This window comes from Pinus tabuliformis, chromosome Q (genome assembly GCF_031772625.1).
Source record: "Pinus tabuliformis cultivar Carrire ecotype Pingquan chromosome Q, CPIR1, whole genome shotgun sequence".
Taxonomy (NCBI): Eukaryota; Viridiplantae; Streptophyta; class Pinopsida; order Pinales; family Pinaceae; genus Pinus; species Pinus tabuliformis.
Window position 1 is genome coordinate 1,380,414,142 of NC_142296.1, and position 10,899 is coordinate 1,380,425,040.

Below are 10,899 nucleotides of genomic sequence, written 5' to 3' on the forward strand. Positions count from 1 at the left end.
AAATTCAGCACCATTGGCCATTATCAGGGGTATCAGCAATGTAAATGGTTTAGAGATTGGTGGATTGATTATGGTGTTAGCAGAACCTGTTGGCATTATGATGCATATGTTGTACTTGATGGCAACACTCTCATAGAAGATCATCTCACTTATATACATTCAGATGAATCTACAGAAGAGATATCAGATGTGACATATTACAGGATAGCTCAAAGGAATCAAATGGCAAGCTCTTCGTAAGCAGAGGTTCAAATATTGTTGAAATTATGAAGGACGCAGGTACACCTTACAGAATGTGCGTCCCCGCAGGTAATCTATGCAGAACCCGCGTCCAGGGACGCAAGCCAGCCGTTCAGGGGGTGCGTCCGCCCAGTGCACACATATCAAGGCAGAGAAAAGCACGTGGGGGTTTCTTGTGTGGTATCTAGCCGACGGTTTTGCGTTTCTATGGTGTCGGCTCGTGGTATTGTTCCATGTTTTGGGGAAAATCTTGCCTATATAAAGCAAAGGAGTTCATTTGGATTAAGCACCATCTTTTTTGAATATCTCTTGGTGAGATCTAGTCCAGATCTATGAAGGCGAATCTTCTAATGGACTATGATCGCTATGGCGCACGATCAGATCTGTAGATCTGACTGTTTGGGTTAGTCTTGAAGTCTTTATATCTTTCATATCTAAAGAGACGCAGGTGCAGTAAGGGTTCAGGTGCGTCCGGGACGCAGAAGCGAACCGGTTCAGGTGCGCCGGACGCAGGCGCAGAAGGGTTCAGGTGCGCCGAGACGCAGGCAGTTCAAAAGACTCAGAGCGAGGGACGCAGGCTAGCAGTTGAGCAGAGTGCGTCCGGGACGCGGGCTAGCAGTTGAACAGGGCGCGTCCAGGGACTCAGGCCAGCAGTTGAGCAGGGTGAGTCCGGGACTCAGGCTAGCAGTTGAGCAGGGTGAGTCCGGACTCAGGCTAGCAGTTGAGCAGGGTGCTTCCTTCTCTTAAAATCTTTGTTTATCATTGTTGCATCCTGGGTTTGGTCCTATTATTGTTGATCTAGTTACTACAGTTGATTGGGTGTTTCAGAAGGTTGTTTGAGCTTCAATGTTGTTGTTGGGTCCAGTATGAAAATTGGATGAAATGTGGCCTTTCAAGATTATGGGTTGTGCCTCAATGTATCCAGTATGAAAATTGATGAAACGTGGTACTTGAAGGGGAGAAGATTGTAGGCCGGCGCCTACGTACTAGTATCTAAGCTAGTACAAGAGCTAAAGGAAATCTTTGGAGCATTGTAGCAGGTAGTAGCCTGCGTACTAGTAAATGGATCGGCTAGTACAAGAGCAAAGGGGGTTGTAGCTCCCGTACTGGTATAAGGCTGCACCAGTACAAATATTGTAAAAGAATTTTCTTATTAAGAAGAAGATTGAGATGACTTGCAGCAGGTGGTTTTCTCCCGCATTGGGTTTCCACCTTATATCATTGTGTTCATATGTGTGCCTTATGTGTGATGATCTACTTTATGTTACTGCATCTGTTAACTGATAATATGGTTGATAATGTCCTAATGCACTCATTGAAGATCGATTAACTTAATCTTAAGAAGTTGTGGAAGTAGCATATATGAATCTGATTATGGAATTGAAAAAGTTTTATTAATGTGATAATACTGATTCACCCCCCCCCCCTCTCAGTATTATTTCCAACAATTGGTATCAGAGCAGGTCCTTTGATAGAAGCTTGATCGCTTGAAGGAGATCCGTGGAACAATGGGAAAGAAGCTTAAGAAGAAAGCTAATAAGAAAAATAAGTCATCTCAGAAGAACTATGACAGTGGAAGAATCGATTGGGGATTAGGCATAAGAAGCTCTTCAGATTCAGAATCAGATTCAGAGTCATTATCAGGTATGAATGTGTTATCCTCTGATGTTCCAGCTATATTTCCTTGTGAAAGAGATGAAAGTGATAGCGAAACTACTGAATTTTCTCTTATGGGTGAACAAGAAAGATATCAAATAGAGGCAGAATTTAAAAGGCTGACAGACAAAATTAGAGATCAACAAGATCTATTAAACAAAAAGGAATGTGATTTCAAAGAAGAAGCTACCAAACTAAGGGCACAACTAGAAGAAGGAAACAAGGTAAGAAAGCTACTCAAGGACAAGGAAGACCAATGTCAAAAATTGCAGCATGAAGTGACATCATTAAGAAAAGAAGTCAACGAAAGAAGCACAACCATCAAGAAACTCAAAGATAGATCCAGCTACTATGAAAATCTTGAAGCTACAATCCTCTCACTAAAAGGAGATCTTGAAGAATCAAAGAAGCAGAATACAGATCTACTCCAAGCTATTGCAAAACAAGAAAACGAAGTCACCAGCTTAAAATCTCAACTGGAATGTGCCTTCCGAGTTCGTCAAATGCAGCAGGATCTGTATGAAGAACAAGAAAAAGAAATTCTCAAACTAAGGGAACAAATGGAAGAAGGAAGGAAAGCTGAAGAAATTTTGAAAAAGAAATCCCTTGAAAAGGAAGAACAGCTTCAGGTTGAGGTAAATATCTTGAAAGGTAAACTAGAAGAAAAGGATAAGCTTTTACGATTTCAAGATAGCTCTAAAGTATTGGATGATATTCTTAGTAGTCAAAGGTCCCCTGCTATAAAGACTGGTCTTGGTTTCCATGAATCTGTTGAAGGTGAATCTAGTTCACAAGGTGAGGCAAGAAACTCTAAAAGGAAATCTAAAGTGATCAACGAAGAAGTGAAAGATCAATCTCATCATCAACCAAGGAAAGAGATTCCTCAAAGAAAATCCTTTACTCCTCCTATGAATAATGTTGAATGTTATGTATGTCATAATCTTGGACATGTTGCAGCAAGATGTAGAAGAAGAAGAGTTCAAGACCATTATGCAGAAAGGTCATCTCAATCAAGGTACTTTTATGGATATTGCTTTGCTTGCAATATGTTTGGTCACAAAGCTACTGATTGTTACAGGAGGAATATGAAACATGTAAGATGTTATGCATGTAACAAGCTTGGACATATAGCCAAGGAATGCAGGAACAAAGTTTGGGCACCATATCAAAAGGAGAAAATGTCATCATCATGCTTGAAGATATGGAGGAAAAAGGAAGTACAGTCAGAAAAGGATGGCACAGTACAATGTACAGACATACCAGAATCAGAGGAAGTTGAAAGTACAGGACGCAGTACAGTAACAGGAGACCTGCGTGCGGACGCAGGCCAGACCAAGTCCAGGTGCGTCCAGGACGCAGTTCAGTAACTGAAACTCTGCGTGGGGACGCAGAGCGACTGAGGATCAGGTGCGTCCCTGAAGCAAAAGGACGCGGCGAAATAGTTATTTTGGGTGCGTCCCTGAGTAAAAGTACGCGGCGCGATAGTGTTTTTGGGTGCGTCCCTGCAGCAACAGGACGCAGCACAGCAGAAGATGAAGTGCGTACCTGTCTCAAAGCATTTATTGACTGATTCTTCTTGATATGCATGATCAGATTTAACAGATGGCACTGGTTCAGGGGGAGCATATGTCCTAAATGCATTGTTGGCATTATGGTCCTTGGTGACAATGCTTATGATTCATCTTGCTATTATGAGTTGGTCACATGATCAGATGTATGGTTGATTCTCTAATGATGCTTGCATGAAGTCTTTATCCTTGGCACATATATGGATGAGGTTGGCTGATTTCGTGGATGATTACTCAAAGTCGCATTGTTGGAGACATGATGATGATGAGTCACTCATACGCATTTCATGATGATGCTGACATGAGCATGATGCATAAATTCTTTCTTGGCTCAAATAGATGAGGATTGTTGGCTGGATACAGGGATGATTATTCATACATATGTTGATTGATGCTGATGCTTTTGGCTCTTGATTCATGTAGATCTGGATGGTTATGAGTTGATGATACTATGGAGCAAATTATACAGTGCTGTTGTTTGTCATGATCTTTAGATGTTTGGAAGGTCGTAGCAAGACTCATGTTGTAATGGTCTATCTATTATAGTCATCTCTTCAGGTCATGTAACGGCCTATGTCTCCCCACTATGCATGGGATGAAGATGTAATATATTTGGTTCTCATATTTCTGATGTATTCCCACTTGGTTGGATGGATGATCCTTATTGTGATGGGTGATGGATGTATGTATTGAGTTTTTTTTGGTGATAGGAAGGTCATTTATGATATATATAGAGTCATGTTCTTCTTGTAGAACATCCTTTTGCAGACCTTGCTTACAGTCAGGGGGAGCTTGAGCATGAACAGCACTATATAGCAAAGCAGACATCTTAGCTTGTTCTCAGAAAGACCATTATCAGATTGGAGCACCATGGCATATACAAAGGGGGAGCTCATTCAGAGACTTCAGCAGATCTGGCTCATAGTCAAAGGGAGCATGTTCTTAGGGGGAGCATACCCCTTTGCCCTTGATGTCAAAGGGGGAGAGTGATTCGGTGTTGTTGCCATCAAGTCCAAAGGGGGAGATTGTTGGCATTATGATGCATATGTTGTACTTGATGGCAACACTCTCATAGAAGATCATCTCACTTATATACATTCAGATGAATCTACAGAAGAGATATCAGATGTGACATATTACAGGATAGCTCAAAGGAATCAAATGGCAAGCTCTTCGTAAGCAGAGGTTCAAATATTGTTGAAATTATGAAGGACGCAGGTACACCTTACAGAAAGTGCGTCCCCGCAGGTAATCCATGCAGAACCCGCGTCCAGGGACGCAAGCCAGCCGTTCAGGGGGTGCGTCCGCCCAGTGCACACATATCAAGGCAGAGAAAAGCACGTGGGGGTTTCTTGTGTGGTATCTAGCCGACGGTTTTGCGTTTCTATGGTGTCGGCTCGTGGTATTGTTCCATGTTTTGGGGAAAAGCTTGCCTATATAAAGCAAAGGAGTTCATTTGGATTAAGCACCATCTTTGTTGAATATCTCTTGGTGAGATCTAGTCCAGATCTATGAAGGCGAATCTTCTAATGGACTATGATCGCTATGGCGCACGATCAGATCTGTAGATCTGACTGTTTGGGTTAGTCTTGAAGTCTTTATATCTTTCATATCTAAAGAGACGCAGGTGCAGTAAGGGTTCAGGTGCGTCCGGGACGCAGAAGCGAACCGGTTCAGGTGCGCCGGACGCAGGCGCAGAAGGGTTCAGGTGCGCCGAGACGCAGGCAGTTCAAAAGACTCAGAGCGAGGGACGCAGGCTAGCAGTTGAGCAGAGTGCGTCCGGGACGCGGGCTAGCAGTTGAACAGGGTGCGTCCAGGGACTCAGGCCAGCAGTTGAGCAGGGTGAGTCCGGGACTCAGGCTAGCAGTTGAGCAGGGTGAGTCCGGACTCAGGCTAGCAGTTGAGCAGGGTGCTTCCTTCTCTTAAAATCTTTGTTTATCATTGTTGCATCCTGGGTTTGGTCCTATTATTGTTGATCTAGTTACTACAGTTGATTGGGTGTTTCAGAAGGTTGTTTGAGCTTCAATGTTGTTGTTGGGTCCAGTATGAAAATTGGATGAAATGTGGCCTTTCAAGATTATGGGTTGTGCCTCAATGTATCCAGTATGAAAATTGATGAAACGTGGTACTTGAAGGAGAGAAGATTGTAGGCCGGCGCCTACGTACTAGTATCTAAGCTAGTACAAGAGCTAAAGGAAATCTTTGGAGCATTGTAGCAGGTAGTAGCCTGCGTACTAGTAAATGGATCGGCTAGTACAAGAGCAAAGGGGGTTGTAGCTCCCGTACTGGTATAAGGCTGCACCAGTACAAATATTGTAAAAGAATTTTCTTATTAAGAAGAAGATTGAGATGACTTGCAGCAGGTGGTTTTCTCCCGCATTGGGTTTCCACCTTATATCATTGTGTTCACATGTGTGCCTTATGTGTGATGATCTACTTTATGTTACTGCATCTGTTAACTGATAATATGGTTGATAATGTCCTAATGCACTCATTGAAGATCGATTAACTTAATCTTAAGAAGTTGTGGAAGTAGCATATATGAATCTGATTATGGAATTGAAAAAGTTTTATTAATGTGATAATACTGATTCACCCCCCCCCTCTCAATATTATTTCCAACAGAACCACCATGGACCCAGTATGGCAAGAAAAATATTGCAAAAATCATTGTAATATATGTATTGAACAACACCTTGCAGAATGCATTCACCCTATTTACAAAACTGTTAAAGACATGACAAAAGGTGAATGGTCAACTTATAAGTCATCTCCTTATAACAATTCACTTTGAGAATACATTAGAGAACATTTGGAGTGGCTTGTATTAACTAAAGTACAATATCATATTGTTCTAGGGAAACCAATGATTGTCTGCAGGATATACACAAAACCCTGGGACGAAATGTTGTATAAAATAGATAGATTCCCTGGATTGACAGTATTTTGACGGTTCACATGGGATTTTCGAGAAAAGAATCCATACTGTAACAATAAGTACCAGTCGCAAGTGCTTAATTGTGACCAGATTTCCCGTGGGCTTTGATGTACTAAAGCCTCCACTGTGTAAATAATTCATGCACTATTTTTCCCGTGGGCTTTTCTGAAAAGCATCCACTTTGTTTTCTCGGTATTATATATTTCTTATGGGCTTTGATAAAAAGTATCCACCATGTTCTGTCAGGATTATTTTCCATAAGATTTACTTTTCGGACAAGAATATTGGTGCGGATATCGCCCTAGCATTACCCGAAAGCAGTAATTCCATCCACTGGAATCTTTGTGCGGACGTTGCCCTAGTGGGACCCGAAAATAATGATTCCATCCACTTTTCGGTGAGAACACTGATAGCCTACAATAATGTTTGTCCCCTCTCATTTCTTATATAATGAGGGTAAGGCTCATTGTTGAGGGCATTCAGAGTTAGTTTGAGTCTTAGTGAGTATTTGTGTCGAGTGCCTCTCCTGCTTTGCATCTGTGAACGTTCAGTCTGATCTGCTTGCATGATGAGAAGAACTCAATTCCTTAGGTGATTTGGGAGCCTGTGCATTAGTGCTTGACGCTGGTGAGAACCTAAAGTGGCCGAATCATTTTAGAGAGTCATCCAATCTATATATGAGTCAAAGTCATATTCTAAAGCAGAGCCTATCTTTCGCCAGGTAGCCTTCGGTATTGCTTGTTCTTTGCGGCCAACATAAAGCCTAATAAATGCGAAGATAGTTAATCTCTGTAAAGAATCTCTCTGTAAAAATTTCATCCATTCTGAAATAATATGAGTACACCATTCCGCATATGAGTACCTTGTGCATCTATATTGTCTGTTGTGGTAGTAGTTATCTTTGAGCTTTCATCCAAAGTTCACAGGAAGTTCGCCAAAGGAACGAAGGGACTCCAAGGTTGTTTTTTGGCGAGGAAGCCGCTGTTGAAGCCGCAAGAGTGTGAAAGTTCTGAATAGGTTCACCACTGGTTCACCAGGAGTTGGCTATCAAAGATAAATGAAGAGATGCAGCAAGTAGCAAGCTTATGATAGAAGCCCATGCTTTAAATTGGTATCCCTTTTCCTTCCATATCAGGTGCTGGATATCTGGTGAACCTATGCTCAAGAGGTTCATATATGGGAAAGATCTGTGTATTATGATCTTTTTGTTCTTCTTCATCCTTAGATAAGGATGCCATGGTTACTTTTTCTGTACCCTTAGACTTTGAAAATGTGGCTACTTCTTTGGGAAATAATGTCGGGAGCCTATTTGTTGGCTTAATAGGATCCTAAATCTTTATATTTATTTTCACAAGAAAGGAGTTGGGGACTAGTTTTTCTACCTTTGACATATTCATTTTTTCAACCTTATTTGTGAAACCAGTTATAAGATTTTTAGTTGAATCTAGATGATCAACTAATTTTCCTTTTACTCCTTCTATTTTGGATAAAGATTCTCTTGCATAAGAGCGAATATGACTAGAATCAAACTGTACATTATTCAAACATTTATCTACATTGTTGAGTGCCACTTGAACATTGTCAATTTGTTCCTTGACTTCTGCTGATTTTACTGCATTTATTTCTAGGCCTTTTAATGCACTGTTTGTCCAGTTTAGTTGTTCACTGGCCTTCTGTATCCTTCCATCAATGCCTAAGGCATTTTCATCTTTCTGCACTAGTGGGATGGCTTTAACTTCATTTTCATTTTCTCCGATAACAATTCCTTTAAAGGGAGGAAATGTTGAAGGAGTTTCAACCTTTGCTCCATCTAATGCAGTCCAAGCATGCTTATTTGCTGAAGTGTTTGTAGAACCAGTAAAAACATTTAATGGAGAAATATTGTCTTTCCAAGAGTAGAAAGATATCCATGTGTTATTCATCTCCATAAAATGTTTCCAATCTTGAGCTAATTCTTTCTTCTCTTTGGGAGTATAATTCTTATCAAATTCATCTGCCTGGGGATTAGTGTATAGATCCCAATTTAACATTTCTTTCATCCATTGTGCACTAATCTCAGATTTTAGGCATCCATCCATGAGAGAGAAGAATTTTTGTATCTCCATTACTCCAGGCTTTTTGTAGTCATCGGGAACTAGGCGAAATCTGCAATCTGGTATGAGGAAATTTGCCAGCTCAAGGTATCCTAGACCATATTTGGGCTTAGCTGGTCTCATTAGGCACATCATCTCAGTTAGCCTTGGGTCTTATCCTTTTAATGTAACAATCTCATGCATCATGAGTACATGATCAGTATCCTGCTCATGAGGAAAAGGAATGTCTGAGCATTTGGGATTCGGGCATGGATTCAAAGATGTAGAAGGAGGAGCTATACTAGATCTGGGATTATGATTGGCATGGATTGCAGTTTCTGCCAAAGTAAGCAAATTAATACTTTCTTGGCACTTAGTACATTTACTTCTAAAGAGGAAAAATTTACAAGCTAAGCTAATTCATACAAAAAATTATGTCTACAAGAAGAAGATGAACTGGAACATGCAGTATCTACAGTGGAGGGGTCTTTGTAGTATTTGGATTGACTACAGGTGATCTCAATACCTCGGCGGTCAATGGTGGATCTTCTGGGAAATGATATAATTGCAGAGGATAAATTCTCTGTGATATTTGCTGAGGTAATTTTCTTTGGTATGAGACACTTAGGATTATTTATCACCCAATGTTCTGGAAATGTCAAGTCTTCCCAATGGATTGTCTGATGCTCAATTTTCTGATTTTTTGCATCAGTCAGGACAAAAACACTTGACTTTGAGTCATGGCTGGGTGTATGGCGGATGGCTGGCCACAAGGTATTGGTGTGACGAAAACAACCTTTGGTTTGAATGGCTATGTTATTTCTCTTTTTGTGCATATCGAAACCAGTGGTTTGGATATAGAGCTGTAATATCTGGTCAATGGTTTCATCAAATGTATAAATAGAGAAATTTGGATAACAGTCAAAATAGACTGGGCCATTTGATAGAGGAGCAACAATTCCGCCTATTAAGGAATCAGTATGCTTATTGTGCGTCAGATCTCGGACTGTGGCTAGCACAAAAGTATGTAATCCTTTATGTGTTAGAGGATTGATTCCTACACGTATACATCCTAAATGCAGATAATTTGTTTTTAGTCTTTTGGCCTCTGCCTGTAACTCTTTTGGATTTAATAGAGATATGGCTTGGATATTATCTGATTTTTCTTGGATTTGGCTCACAGGCTCTTTAATGCTAATCCTAGTGGCAGCTTTTAAATGGAAAACAGAAAGATCGCTATATACTTCTGAGGGAGCTATGGCAGGTAGTTCCCAATGGGCAGAAGGCTGGGGTTCTTCATATTCAAGTTCAACAAAATTTAGAACACGACTAGAACTTGATGCAAACATATCCCTTAAAGGGTTTTCTTCGGCCTTATAATCTCTCTCTTCTAATTCTAAAAAAGAAACTGATTTCCGGAATGAATCCATTCTTTAATGAGTTATAGGATTTAGAATACTGACCTTTTGAACCAGACGTTACTGGCTCTGATACCAATTTTAAGCAGGGGCTTCTGTCACAAGCTTGCTACTTCCTGCGTCTCTTCGTTTATCTTTGATAGCCAACTCTTCGTGAACCAGTGGTGAACCTACTCAGAACTTTCACACTCTTGCGGCTTCAACAATGGCTTCCTCCCAATTTTAAGCAGGGGCTTCTGTCACAAGCTTGCTACTTACTGTGTCTCTTCATTTATCTTTGATAGCCAACTCTTGGTGAACTAGTGGTGAACCTACTCAGAACTTTCACACTCTTGCGGCTTCAACAACAGCTTCCTCGCCTAACAACAGCCTTGGCATCCCTTCGTTCCTTTGGCAAACTTCCTGTGAACTTCGGATGAAAGCTCAAAGATAACTACTACCACAACACACAGTATAGATGCACAAGGTACTCATATGCGGAATGGTGTACTGATATTATTTTAGAATGGATGAAATTTTTACAGAGAGATTCTTTACAGAGATTGAATATCTTCACATTTATCGGGCTTTATGTTGTCCACAAGGAACAAGCAATACCAAAGGCTACCTGGCGAAAGATAGGCTCTGCTTCAGAATATGACTTTGACTCATATACAGACTCGATGACTCTCTAAAATGATTCGGCCACTTTAGGTTCTCACCAGCGTCAAGCACTAATGCACAGGCTCCCAAATCACCTAAGGAATTGATTTCTTCTCGTGATGCAAGAAGATCAGACTAAACGTCCGCAGATGCAGAGCAGGAGAGGCACTCGACACAAAGACTCACTAAGACTCAAACTAACACTGAATGCCCTCAACAATGAGCCTTACCCTAATTATATAAGAAATGAGAGGGGAAAAACATTACTGTAGGCTATCAGTGTTCTGACCGAAAAGTAGATGGAATCATTGTTTTCGGGTCCCACCAGGGCAACGTCTGCACAAAGATTCCAATGGATGGAATTG